Source organism: Malaya genurostris, chromosome 3 (assembly GCF_030247185.1).
Source record: "Malaya genurostris strain Urasoe2022 chromosome 3, Malgen_1.1, whole genome shotgun sequence".
Lineage (NCBI taxonomy): Eukaryota > Metazoa > Arthropoda > Insecta > Diptera > Culicidae > Malaya > Malaya genurostris.
Genome location: NC_080572.1, coordinates 37,339,455 through 37,354,243, shown reverse-complemented (window position 1 = coordinate 37,354,243; position 14,789 = coordinate 37,339,455). Strand labels below are relative to the sequence as shown.

Below are 14,789 nucleotides of genomic sequence, written 5' to 3'. Positions count from 1 at the left end.
GTTCCACCGACGTAAATAATGTTAATTCGAATCGACCGAACAGGAAATCCAATAGATCGGCTTTTTATCATCAGTCACAATCCGATGCATAAATGTCTTTCTTTTGTATTTTTCCAGTAGCATTTCAAAACGGGTTCGACTGTTTGCTTACCGTCTTTCATTCAATTCATGTGATACTCATTTTTCCATTCAATGTATTTTTCCCATCACTCTCAAGCGGTTGGAAACTACTGGCTGTGACACATTTAATACCTCAGTAAACTGCTTCTTAGTTTGCAAGTAATCACTGCCATCAGTAAGTGGTCTTTATTTTGCACAAAATTCATCATATTTAGACTCAAAATACAACGATGTGGTTTGTGGTATACTGGATATTGTAGACAAATGTAAAAAATTGAATGTAAAAGTTCTACTAAAGCATGATTTTTCAAATGTTTGATCTTCGATTCGCCAGTGCATATCCGTTTTTGCTGAGCTTTTGTGCCACCTAGCAGTTCAATATATACCGATGAACAGACGTTAAGTTATATGTATCATACTTTATGTTCTGAAAATTATCAGTTCAAGGGTTAGTTTTTTGTTGTTGCTTTTTTATTTCGTTGAATATCAAGCCATGTAATTTTGATATGGCACGTAAAATTTCTCTTCAGGGATGCCTTTTGTCATAGTTGAACCGAAATGAATCATCGATTTCTCATTACTGACTGAACCGTTTTCAAAAACTTTTATTCAACCTAGGACTTTTGTGCAGTTGAATTGAGTTCGGTTTTTCCAATTTTCGGTTCTTGCATTCCAGGGTGATGAGAGTTAACAATATAGAAGTGCCGTATGAATATCGGCTCATAAATAGGTAAGAAACGGGAAACGCCTTCACGATTTTTGTATGCTGAATATAGTACACTGAGATCTTTTTTTATGCGGTTGAGAGATTCTCTTTGTTTACTTTCTCTTTCAATTATTGCGAAATATTCCTGCTTTTTTCGGTAATTTCTCCAGAGCAGATTAAAAGATGATAGCTTTAGTTATTATTATCGGCAAATAATTGGAGAGAAGGATTGCTAATAGTTCCGTAATAATCAAAAGAAAAAGTAAACAAAGAATCTCTCATTGTTACATACGTCGTTTTGAACATTTTATACAGAAATAATGATTCGCAGACAAGTTAGTTCGCATAGCATTGTTCTTTGTACGTCGATGATTTCGATCATGCATATGAAAGAAAAACGGAGTAAGAAAAACGGCGCTCAAAACTAACCTTCAGTTCAATCTGAATGAGCTGAAACATTGAATCGATTCACTTTAGTGAGCTGATCGGTTTGAAGCTTGGAGTTTGCGCTTCATGTACCATTGCTGTAAACTTTCGAACAACAAAAATGATTTTGTTTTCGCAACCATTCGGTATGGCTTGATGTAACATACGTTCTAATCACTGTGCAACAACTCCAGTTTGAATAGTCAATCACGAATCTTCCGACTGTGTTCGGGATGAGTGCAACGCGAACATTTGCGCAATACACTTAACGATTGTTTACGACTTATTTTCCCGTCAGGAAAACAAACCCCCGCGTCGGTAAGTTCCCGAGTTCATCTTGGTTCATCCATTCTAATCCCGATTAAAATTTCATCCCATGACATCTACAGGAACTACAACAACGATTGTGTTTGAGAATTACGAAACCTAATTAGATTAGCATTACCATGTCGATTATGGAAACCAATGTGTACAAGCACAATGTTTTGCTACTTTCTTATCAACGGGCATGTATTATTTTCTGCTCGCTTGTCTGTCCTGTCCATGACAGTGATTGACGTTTATGTCAGAATAGATAGACCCAGCATACAACGTATCTACTAGCGCCTAGGTAAGCGTTACTTTTCACAACCTTGATTTCGGATCGTGTTGATTTTTGAATTAGGACACGAATACCGTCTTTGCCTCACATGATTTTCGTTAAAATGGCTTTTGAGATGAAATGCCGTGCACACTAACTGATTTAGAGCGCGGGTGGATAAAACGACTCAGTGAACAGTCTATTAGCATCTGCATGTTTATTGAGAAAATCGATACAATGAGTTATTCAGCTTTATTTCGTTTTTTGCATCTTTTATCAACTTGTATAATGTAACCGTTATCATTTCAGCACACCATCCATCTTATATTTCAATTCATTAGTCAGAGTCATGGATTAATAAGAAGGTGATTCAGAGCACATGGCATAATGGTGTTGGGAACAAAAACTTTGTAAGCTTCGTGCTTATAATGACATACATGATAGATAGACGTCCTTGGATTCATTGGAAACTAGATCAAGTGATATTACAAAATCGGAACGTTCGGAATGACTAAAACCAGAATGTGTTTCTGATGTTACTTAGCTAGCTATAGCCAAATCCATTTCACGAGGACTAAAGTGTTTTGTTTGTCCAAATTGTAGGAATGCCGTGTAATCAGTAAAAAATGCGATATGTATTTGTGTGATTATCCTGTCTGTTTTACAATGAATTTGAGCTCCTTTTCGTCACTAGCAACAAGCTTCTTTTGTCCTAATTTTTTTATCCTGAAATGTTCGGCTAGCATATGACTATTTTGAAATGCCATGAAGCAAAAGTAACATATTTCTTTGAAATAATAACACTGATGTTATCTTAAGGAGTGCATCTCTCAACGACACCTGGTGAACTTACTCGCATGCTACGCACATTCCTTTCATCAAGTATACTTTATTCTTTTTTATTTCGGGAAGTGCATTTTGAAATGAATTAATTTTCGAAACACCTTATGTTTTCCTTTTTTATCCTTTATTCGCTATTTGAACCACCCGTCGTCAAGCTGTAGTTTTTTCAAGGAATAATAATTGATTATATGGTTCATACAAGACTTTGTTTTGTTATAGTTTTGAGCCTTAATTTGATCTCGCGACAATAAAATATCATAAATCATGAGGCAAACTGTTCGACATGAGGCCATACAAATTAGTATAATTAGTATTTATTATTATCAGAGTATCTATTATTCTCAGTGATGGTTGGACCGGTTTTCACAAGCTTAGATTCCGATGAAAAAAATTATGGATTCATAGCCAGCTGTGTATCAGAATTGGCTCAATGGTCTCCAAAATGGCTGAACTGGTTTTCACGAATTTAGATCCGACGACAGTATTTATAGTCTCATAGACTGCAAAGATTAGCTTTATTCGGATTAGACGAGGAGCAAACAGTTTGAAGCCAGTCAACAAATGCTACTGTTCAGGCCCGTAGCCAGGATTTCATTTCGGGAGGGGCCCAAAGATTAAAAAACTATATTCCTGAAGATTACTTATGTACCTAATTCTCGGTGTGCCTTTTACGGCTGTTTTTAACATACACTTTAAACTTTTCCACTGAAGCTGATATTGTATTACATTTCATTACGTTTACTGTCTTGTTATTTCTGTAACACATGTCTGAGACATTCTAAATAATTATATATTTTTGATTTTGTTTTGGGAGGGGCCAGGGCCCCTTGACCTTAAAAAAAATTACCAATTTTCCTGCAAACTCTGCTAAATGTTGGATACTCGGTGGCAGTTGTTTTATGAACGGACATTTGTCTTTCGAGAACATCATAGAGCTGCTTTACTTTATCTGGTTTCAGCTTACTAGAAGATAGTCTATAAATATCTGAAATTCTTCACCAATTCGACGCTTATGAATTCCAGCAAATTTCTCCGGATTTTTAAATAGGTATACATATTACCATTGTTGGAACTTCCACTGCCTTCAATTTTGGGATGATTTATGTTCATTTTATAACATGTTTCGAGTGCATCTGCCTGGAAGCGTGCTTCTTTCTTCACGTCAGGGTGACTTTGGGCAGGATTCCCATGAACTGCCTTCTTTGCTGCATTTCCCATCATCTATTCCACTGTATTCAACCGGGCATGGAAAAACGATGGTCCTATTCGCTTTTCAATTCCAAAATACGGTGGACACAGCGGACAAGCATGCGTATTCCTATTGGTCACAATCGCATTTGCAGCTTTCCCATCAATCATTGAATAAATTGCTTCCGCTTTCATCCGCAGAGTAACATTATCAATCTGAACAACAACAGGTTTATCGTGGATTTCAACAATTTCTTCGAAGAAACGGACAAACATTTCTCGCGTGAGAACATCAGTCTCCTTCGTCCAACACATGCTTCGCACTCGACAGAATGTGTCCGATTGTGGATTAGGGTCTGAGTACAAAACTGTATCTCTCGATTTCAATTTCATACTCATGAAATGTTCATTGAATAGGGAATCATCACGTGTGAGAAATTTTGCCTGATTGTAATGACTGAAACCAGTTGCGGAATCCGGATCTTCACTAGCTGTTAACGTTTGGTTTAAAGGTTTAAAAAGGCTAGCACATTCTCGCTGACCCGATTTTTTAAATAAACTTCAACGAGCTCTCGATTGGAAAACATTTTGAATCAATCCAAATCCAAAGTGAGAATGACAGAAAAAACGTGTGATGCAAGCGAGGGACACGAAAAGTTCAGTTTGGAAAAAAAAATTTAGTTAATTCGAGTTAAGTTCTGGCAATTAGTTAATTCGAGTTAAGTTCTGGCATTCGATTCTACAGACTTTTTTACATAAGATAAGCTAGATTTAGTAAACTTCCAATAAGTTTTACCGAGATTTAAGGACGATTTACAATAAGATATCCGTGCGGCCAGTGTAGGTTCTTCCATTCGATTCTCCAGACTTTTTTACATAATATAAGATAGTTTTCGTATGCTTTCAACGTGGTTCGCTTAAGACTAAAGGGTGATTTAGATGAAAATTTCACATATTGGAGGAATTGGGGTAAAATAGCCACCAAAACGTTTCGTGCGGCCAGTATACACTGTTCCATTCGATTCTCCAGACATTTTTACATAAAATCAAGCTATTTCAGTAGACCGCACTCGATTTATTTTCAAGTTGCAGAACAAATACTACATAAAACCCTAAAACTGCTGGTAAACGAGCAGGATGGCGATTCGTGCGGCCATTAAAAACCATTCCATTGAATTTCTTGGAATTTTTACATAAGAACCACTCTTGTTTGTTGCCTTTTTCCATGGTTCCCGATTTCTTTGCGGGTTTCCTGGGTTTTTGCCCACTGTGCATTGCTCGGAGAGCTTCTATTGAACTTACACTGTTCATGACAATGAAGTAATGGTCTTTGTGCAAGGTTTCAATGATCTCGTGGGTATACTGAATAGCAGCTAATTCTGCGACGCAACCAGAAGCAGGATCACTGAGTTTGTATATGAAGTGGTGATGTTCTGATTGAAGATACTGAAGCCTGTGGACTCGTTGATGTTTGATCCGTCAGTGAAAAATCACCTTTTGACAGTTGACTGTTATAAATTTATTATAAAAGATATTAGGGACCACTTGAGAGCGTACGTGATCCGGAACTCCACGAATCTCTTCTCTCATGGATGTGTCGAAAAGCACAGTAGAATTAGAGGTATCCAAGAAATGAGCACGGTTGGAAACAAATGAAGAAGGAATAATATTCTGAGCCATGTAATCAAAATACAAGGACATAAAACGGGTATGAGAATTGAGCTCGACTTGCCTTTCGACGTTTCCAATCACCATCGGATTCAATATATCGCATCGGATTAGCAATCGTTTCGAGACTCATCGTATGAGTCGTTTGCATGCAACTTAAGACATACGCAAAAACGATACTGGATTCTTTCCTGTTTGATGAAATGGGTGTTCGTCGCGGATCGGAAGGGGAAGCATCCGTATTCCATCACGGATAATATCGTTGTTTGGTACAACCTGATCAGGTCTCCTGGGTGGGCACCCCATCAAGTTCCGGTTATCGTGCGAAGAAAAATGATTCTCTGCTGGCATTTTTGTTTCAACAAACATTCTGACACACAAATAAATACTACGAAGTAATTTTGATAGATCTTCATAATAAAATAATCAGTACTAGTTGAAACTTGTTTTCTTTCGGCACGTCAGGAAGGACTTTTCACTTCGGTGTAGTGTTATGCATAACATAAACTGTTATGCACTGACAAGTCTAAAACGAAACGTAAAGATAATTAATCCCAAATAACTATTTGATATTTTCTTCCATTCAAATGCTAGTGTTAGTATTGAATTAGGCAACACTCCTCGTAAGCAGCTCTACGATAAAACATTTTTTTTAAAATAACTATTTATTGGAATATGAGTTAAAATTAAATTATTAAGATTTAAATTGGGTGTTCAGCCACAAGTGGTGACTTTTCAGCCCTATTATGTATATGAGTTGGTTGATACAATTAGGACATCATTTACTTCCGCAATTCTGAGATTTTTGCGTAGGGAAAATTCTAAACCTACTTGTATTGTGTAATGGGGAAAAGGAACTTATATACTAACTTACTAACTAATACAGAGAGCGAATCGATTCAATTGAAGATTGCATCGATTTTTGTCGGAATTTACTTATAATATTATGTGACATTACATCGAATGGTTCTATATTTGTGAGTCTGTGTAACTCATTTGTACTAAACCAGGGAGGACGCTTCAAAATCATTTTCAGAATTTTATTCTGAATCCTTTGAACCGTTTTCTTCCTGGTGGAACAACAACTTGACCAAATTGGTACTGCATAAAGCATGGCTGAAAATTTGCTTATAAATTAACAATTTGTTTTTTAGACAGAGCTTAGGATTTCTGTTTATAAGAGGATATAAACATTTAATATATTTATTACACTTTGCCTGGATTCCTTCAATGTGATCCTTGAAAGTGAGTTTTTTGTCATACGTTAAACCTAAGTATTTAGCTTGATCAGACCATGTCAATTCCAAGCCATTCAATTTGAGAATGTGATTATTGTTTGGTTTAAGAAAAGAAGCTCTTGGCTTGTGAGGAAAGATAATTAATTGCGTTTTTGCTGCATTTGGTTTAATTTTCCATTTTGACAGATAATCACTGAAAATATTTAAACTTCTTTGTAGTCGACTGCAGATCACTTTTAGATTTCTACCTGTGACTAACAGACTTGTGTCGTCACAGAATAGCGATTTCTGACAACCAACGGGTAGATTTGGAAGATCAGAAGTGAAAATATTATAGAAAATTGGAGCCACGCTCGAACCCTGCGGAACACCGGCTCGTACGGGTAGCAATTCAGATTTACAATTCTGATAGCTAACCTGAAGAGTACGATCAATCAAATGATTTTGAATCATTTTGATCAAATAAATAGGAAACTGGAAATCAGACATTTTTGCTATTAATCCTTTGTGCCAAACACTGTCGAATGCTTTTTCTATGTCTAGAAGAGCAACTCCAGTGGATAACCCTGAAGATTTGTTTGCTTTTATCATGTTCGTAACTCTTACAAGTTGATGAGTAGTTGAATGTTCATGACGAAATCCAAACTGCTCTGGTAAAAAAATTGAATTCTCATTTATATGAGACATCATTCTCAACAAGATAATTTTTTCAAAAAGTTTACTGATAGAAGAAAGTAAACTAATTGGTCGATAACTTGATGTTTCTGCTGGATTTTTATCAGGTTTCAGGATAGGAATTACTTTGGCGTTTTTCCATCTTTTTGGGAAGTAAACTAAAGAAAAACACTTGTTGAAAATTTTAACCAGGAGACTCAAAGCAATATCGGGAAGATTTTTAATAAGAATATTAAAAATTCCACTTGTGTCGTCACAGAATAGCGATTTCTGACAACCAACGGGTAGATTTGGAAGATCAGAAGTGAAAATATTATAGAAAATTGGAGCCACGCTCGAACCCTGCGGAACACCGGCTCGTACGGGTAGCAATTCAGATTTACAATTCTGATAGCTAACCTGAAGAGTACGATCAATTAAATGATTTTGAATCATTTTGATCAAATAAATAGGAAACTGGAAATCAGACATTTTTGCTATTAATCCTTTGTGCCAAACACTGTCGAATGCTTTTTCTATGTCTAGAAGAGCAACTCCAGTGGATAACCCAGAAGATTTGTTTGCTTTTATCATGTTCGTAACTCTTACAAGCTGATGAGTAGTTGAATGTTCATGACGAAATCCAAACTGCTCTGGTAAAAAAATTGAATTCTCATTTATATGAGACATCATTCTCAACAAGATAATTTTTTCAAGAAGTTTACTGATAGAAGAAAGTAAACTAATTGGTCGATAACTTGATGTTTCTGCTGGATTTTTATCAGGTTTCAGGATAGGAATTACTTTGGCGTTTTTCCATCTTTTTGGGAAGTAAACTAAAGAAAAACACTTGTTGAAAATTTTAACCAGGAGACTCAAGGCAATATCGGGAAGATTTTTAATAAGAATATTAAAAATTCCATCATTACCAGGAGCCTGCATGTTTTTAAAAGCATTTTTTTATTTTCTTTTGCCACTCCTTTTTATGTGCTTTAGTACTGGTTGACATGAATAAGTGAGAGCGATTATCCGACAGTACGAAGGAAGCATATCAGTTTTATTTTCACGTCATCCAATTTTGTATCTGACTTAACTCACCTGTCTTTTTCCTAACTCAACAAGATACCGCACAGGAGACCAAAAATCGGCTGTCAAAACAAAACAAATGGCTGCTCTGCTCCTTAACTACAAGGTACCGTAATATTTTTTGCGATTGCAGCTCATTTGGGCGGTCAAGTAGAAAATTAAATAATTCCAAAAATGAAAGTTTGCCAAGAAAGCAATGTCTTCAAGTTTAACGTAGTTTTAATGAAAAACTGTCGTGGTAAACAAAAGCACAAGAAGACAACGCATGGCATGGTGTGGTCTTATGCCTAGCATCTAAAATCCCAGACTAAACAGTGCTTCCAAGTGCCTAAGATTCCGCTGAAGTACTTGATGCACTATAATTTATGAAGTATAGGTCGAGCAAATGCAGAAGTCATTTGATAGGTAGTTGCTTGGTTAAAAATAAATGGAGAACCTAAATCATGAGAATTGAAGAAACCGGGTGCGTGTTCTTGCATAATAATTGGTCTGTACGTTCTGGGAATGCTCAAGTACGATTAGAGCTATGAGTCGTTTTTTTTTCTTCTAATAATTACAGGGAGCCAACCGTCTGGAGCGTGCCTTCGTGCTGATGGTACGCACATAGATTTATTATTTATTTTAGTTATCTAATCATCCTACCCGCGTCTGGAAAGGGAAGCGAAAGACTGGTTATCATTTTCATGGGCTGTGTACAGACGGATAGCAAACGAATCTCGGCATATTCGGGCCTATACCGTGATATAGCACCCGCCAGATGAATGGGCAAACGAATGAACGAGTTTTATGGGGAAATCAATATCAGCTGCTCCCTAGAACGAGGTAAAGCCAACTTCAAATATTTACTTTCTCTCGGACGATAAACTTACTTGATACGTATACTACTGCAGATAGCATCTTGGCGATCCGTTCGAAGAAAAGCAATTAAAGTGAATAAAATCACACTCACGTGAATCTTTAAGACATGAAAGTAGGTGGCTTTGCATTGGGATTTGTACCGCTTGAGATAGAAGGGGAGAACTAATACGTTGCTTGTCTTCAATTAGAACATCGGTGCAATATCGTAAATTACAAATCAATTACCACTTAGTCTTGTTCGTGTATACGGTTCTAGCTCAAAATGTTCGTAACAAAAAGTATCTGTCTTCGTTTGAATTTTCGTTCCCAGTGGATTTCACAATAAACGTGTTAATTTGACATCTAGGTGATGCCATTAGTTAGTGTTTTGACCGGATTTTACTGTTTTGGACAAGGTGATGAGACTGGGTAGTGCGATAGTAATACCACTTAGTACGATGTTTTGGGCCGAAGCAATGTTTGTCTTATCTGTTCATACTGTGCGTAACTCACGTGAATCTAGATTATCTGAAGTAAGAGTCATCGGTCTTAATAGGTCCCTTTTGGCCCGTTTGGGATTAATGATATCTTAAGAAAGTTTACAGTCAGATGTGGTTATGTGATCTACGGTGAAATTTGCAGTTGATATATGTGAGAAGAGATTAGGTTTTTCGATAAAATAATTTGCTTAAAATGTTTGGAATTGTCTTTCTTCCCTCCAAAAAGATATGAATTACGAGGTACATTTGAAAAGTAAGGTAAATTAAAGTAAAGTAAAGGAAATAAAATATAATCTTATGGAATTGGTTTTATTAGCACATTTTTTTTAACAAATCTTCTTCATTTTCCCAAATAATTGCCATTGTACCACTGAAATCCACTAGTTTTCTGTAGCGTTCTTAAGTTCCTTGCTAGTGGTACGCCCAAGGTGAGGAAATTCACGCCCAAGGTGAGGATTGTAGTTTTAAATTTACCAGGAAAACATTTTCTTGGTTTTTGAAATCAAGACAGTGTTGTCTAGCAATTCCTTCACTCATTACTCTAAGCTCATAAATTTGGCATTTGCATTGATTGAATTCTGCCTTTTGAATCCTTTTGAACACCTTATCATAGCATGAACAAGAAACAAAAAATTTAGACAATTGTCATTTAGACCAGTTCGCACTAGAAATTCGCACTTTTCATATCACTTTATATGACCGGAGTGTAGTGATAGATCCATTGTCGACGAAAAAAATCTGCACAAGTAAAAATTTACGTTACGGTAGCTTATTTGTGACTAATTTGCAATAGAATTTGAGTGATTGTAAATAACTTCTAACAGCTTGTGTGACTAGTGACTAGCGATATATTGCAGATCAGTTAAGTTGAAATTGCAATTTCGTTACGTTGCAATATCATAATTGAATAACTTATCTTTCTATAGCATAAAAATAACTTGTTTTCAAGTTAACTGGTTTAAACTTAGTTATCAACGACATTGTAAACATTGAATGAATGCTTTTCTATCAACAATAAACGAAATGCGTAGTATTTGAGATTATAACCTTTTTATTCTAATTAATAATAAATTTAATAAGTTTGTAATGTGTTTTTTTTTACATGAGTTTGTAATGTGTTTTTTTACATGAATACGTATTACTTCAATATGGGGCGCCTTTTCAATATTCTTCCTGTACAAGCATGGGCAGAACCTAATTATGAATATCTCTTGTTGTATTTAACACAGCAACATAATTTTTCCCATACCATCGGAAATATGTTCAGCAATTGAGTAAATTTTCAAAAGTATGAGATATCCACAAATAACCTTAAATTGGAGTTTTCCTGAGTATTTGGTATGAACGAGAATTTAAGTGAAATTCAGTACCAAAAGAAGACGCGCAAAATTTCAACCGCATGGAATGAACAATGTAATACCGGCACATACGGAATATTTTCAGTGATTGAGTGCAGTAGGCTCTGACAGATTTTCAAAATCCTAGATGGCGTCTTTCGGTTTGTGGATATTCATTTAAATCGCTGCATAATATGTATTTTCAAGATGTGTTTGACAAATAAGTTATTGAAATTAAAGTCATATTAAATCCTGATTTCAATTTAGAAATCCTAGAAAAATAATTTGTTGAGAATTTTTCAAATTTGAATGAATATGTGGATGATTTTGATCATTGCATTTTCAATGTCATCGTAATCGGTCTTGACCCCTGTAACTTTTTGCTTTCGTGTATTTCACATTATATTTGCACCGTTACAATTCTGCAAGAGAAGCATTGAAAGTTTGAAAAATTACACTATCTATCAACTAGTACGTTCGATTATCGATATTCGGAAGTGTGGAAAAGCATGTCAGTTTTACTCGTATTCACGCCATCCACGTCATCATCAGTTATGTCTCCGATATTACCCATACGCTCTTTATCGTTTTTTTTATAAATATAAAAATAGGTATTGAATTCGCTCAAACTTTAGTGTCATATACCAATTGATTAAGCTCGACGAACTGGGCAAATGTCCGTGTGTGTGGGTATGAATGTGTGTCTGTATTTGAGTTTTAAACAAAGAGGTCGCGATCTCAGAGAAGACTGAACCGATTTTGATCAAACTAGTCGCATATGAAATGTCTTGAGTAATATGAAGTATTTTGTCAAAATTTTCAGATTTTTGACAATTTTTCTCATAATTGACCTTATAAAACAAAATATTGCTTAGATTCCACACGGTATTAGCTATCCAACAAGTTACAGATTGTTAAAATCCGTCCGTTTTAACGGAGATATATATGTTTTTGTGTAAGCGGCTTTGCCTCACTATCCTAGTACTAGAAGTTTTGAGTGTTGCATGATAAAACGATGTATGGCAGCGAAGTGAAACACGAATTTTAATACTATTGAATGCAATTGTTTCTAATCACCCAAAAGACTATGTACAGCACCCTGTATCATGATATTTTGTACTAATTAATTTCATAATGATATATAATATAATGATAATATAATGAAATATAATGATATTAAACTGCTTATAGCAACTGCATTCGAATCAGTTCGTAGAGATCAGCTAATGTGTGTTACAATCAGCAAATTTGTGTGACAAATAATTTCATTTTTCTCGAAGACGGCTTGACCGATTTCCTTCGTCGAACATTCAAATGAAAGGTCTTAAGATTCCATAAAAACTTCCTTTTTTGTGTAATTTAATTGCTCATACAATAATCGAATTTATCAGGTTTCTAAATTCGATGACCAAATAAACTTATATCAGTTATACTTGTATAAAATTTTCGATCCCGGAAGGTACCCAATAATTTTATTTGGAACGCACTACGATTTCTGAAAGATGCAAAACAAGGTCTTGGCATTACATTCCTTTTGTGGAATTTGGCCTTTCTGTTTCAGTATACTTCGTAGCCGATTCATAGTTTACAGTATTCTTGCATGACTAGAAATACGATCCTACTTACACTAAGAATCCTCTTAGGTCTGGGTTCGGACATACGACAATTTATATACACACGAACGCACTTTCTCATACGCCTGTAAAACGCACAGGTTAAATAATTTCCGTACGGTTGTGTTTGGAGGTTGTCTTTTTGGTTGCTTCGAAGAGAAAATGCTTTCCATCTTGATTCGCTTTGTTTTATGTTGACCCCGGTACCGCAAAGCGAATTGTAATAAAAATCGTACCTGCATCCCAATCGGTGTTGTTAAAGACAAACAGCAGCTGTTTCAATGTGAACTTGCACTGGACGTTTAGCTACGATATACCAAAGTAAACAAATCAGAAGGGGTCAACATGTTGACATCTGTCTTTCGCTATACTCATTGAAACAAGATTAATTGATTTGTCTCTTTGACCAACTGTCCAAATTAATTGATCTTGAGTTTACGAGAGAGAACACACGGTTAAGTTCAAATCCATGTTAATGTCATTTTCGTTTTCACAATTGAACTCATTCATTGTTTTGTGCATGTTGATATTCGTCGATTTGGAGAAGAATGCTGTTGTGCTAGTTGTTTCTGAAATGCTGAATTGTAACCATACTTGTTGTATAAACGATCACTTTAAGGAGAGGGTACGGTCTAACGGATTAAAAAAACCTGTTTTAATCCACCTAGTGGTGTAATGATGAGAAAGGCATATTATGAATTTTCTCAATTCAAAAAGTGTAGAAAAGAGCTTTCAAGATTTCATAGAAGCAGATTGGTATTTCATAAATGTCACCTTCTAATGCACCCACCTTAGCAAAAGTCTGCCTTTTCATTGCCCGGAACGGAACAATGTGAAGAGACCCAGACTAATGATATTGAATAAGACCGTCCAGATAAAGTTCTCAAGTGTTCCCGTATTTTTCCCAAGAAATATGGGGGATACTTTCCTGGCTTCATTGCCCGGAGAGCTTCTATTGAACTCAGACTGTCCGTGACAATGAAGTAATGGTATTTGGGCAAGGTTTTAATGATCTCGAGGGTGTACTGAATAGCAGCTAATTCTGCGACGTAAACTGAAGCCGGATCACTGAGTTTGTACGAAGCGGTGATGTTTTTTTTATTCAAAAGATATTTTTTATTCAGGCTCATTTGCGTACAAGCTTTACGTGGCCGATTGAGCCGATTTTTTAAATAATTTTTTTTTTGAGTTGGATCTCGTTGTCACTCTTTGATGTACTTTGTTCTATAGGGGATACGTTGGATGGTTTCGTTGAAGGGGATATACTGGGGTTGCTTTAGGTTGGTGTGAAGGAAGCACCGTTGTCCGTTGGTGTAGTTGTCTCCTTGTCCAGTTTATCACATGGTTTACCGTAGTGAACAGCTTTTTGGCAATATTGACATGTGGCCATCTGATTGTCATAGGTAACAAGTGATTTGCACGGAATTCTTGTATCTTGACCGAAAATCACATAAGAAGATATAGGCTTCTTCAAGTGTATGCGTAATAAAAGTACGCCATTTAGAATACCGGGGAAAAATTCTTCCTATTTTATTTTTTGATAGAGAGAATCTCTCCGTATTGGGACATAGTTTTGCGAATATGATGCATTTGCTCCTTAAGCAAACCTTCAAGTTCTCGTATCGAAGGTCGAATTTTGCACTGCCTGAGGTCACTACACAATACTGTACTTGGTTTCTTCTGTCCCCAACGTGAGCGGTTTTGTTTTATCGACTGACTTGGATGAGATGTAAAACCGAACTGGAGCGGTGATGTTCTGATTGAAGATACCGAAGCCTGTGGACTTGTTGGTGTTTGATCCGTCAGTGTAAAACACCTTTTCACAGTTGACTGTTCTAAATTTATTATGAATGATGTTAGGGGCCACTTGAGAGCGTACGTGATCCGGAATTCCACGAATCTCTTCTCTCATGGATGTGTCGAAAAATTCGGTAGAATCAGAAGTATCCAAGAAATGAGTAGAAGCACCCATATTCCATTACGGACAATATCG

At 36.0% G+C, this 14,789-nt stretch overlaps 1 protein-coding gene across 3 annotated transcripts in view; it reads left to right on the top strand.

Annotated features, from left to right (window-relative positions):
* LOC131435468 (protein commissureless 2 homolog) overlaps positions 1-14,789 on the top strand; it is an 88,918-nt gene that overhangs the window by 49,633 nt on the left and 24,496 nt on the right. The gene's annotated exons all lie outside the window — the stretch shown is intronic.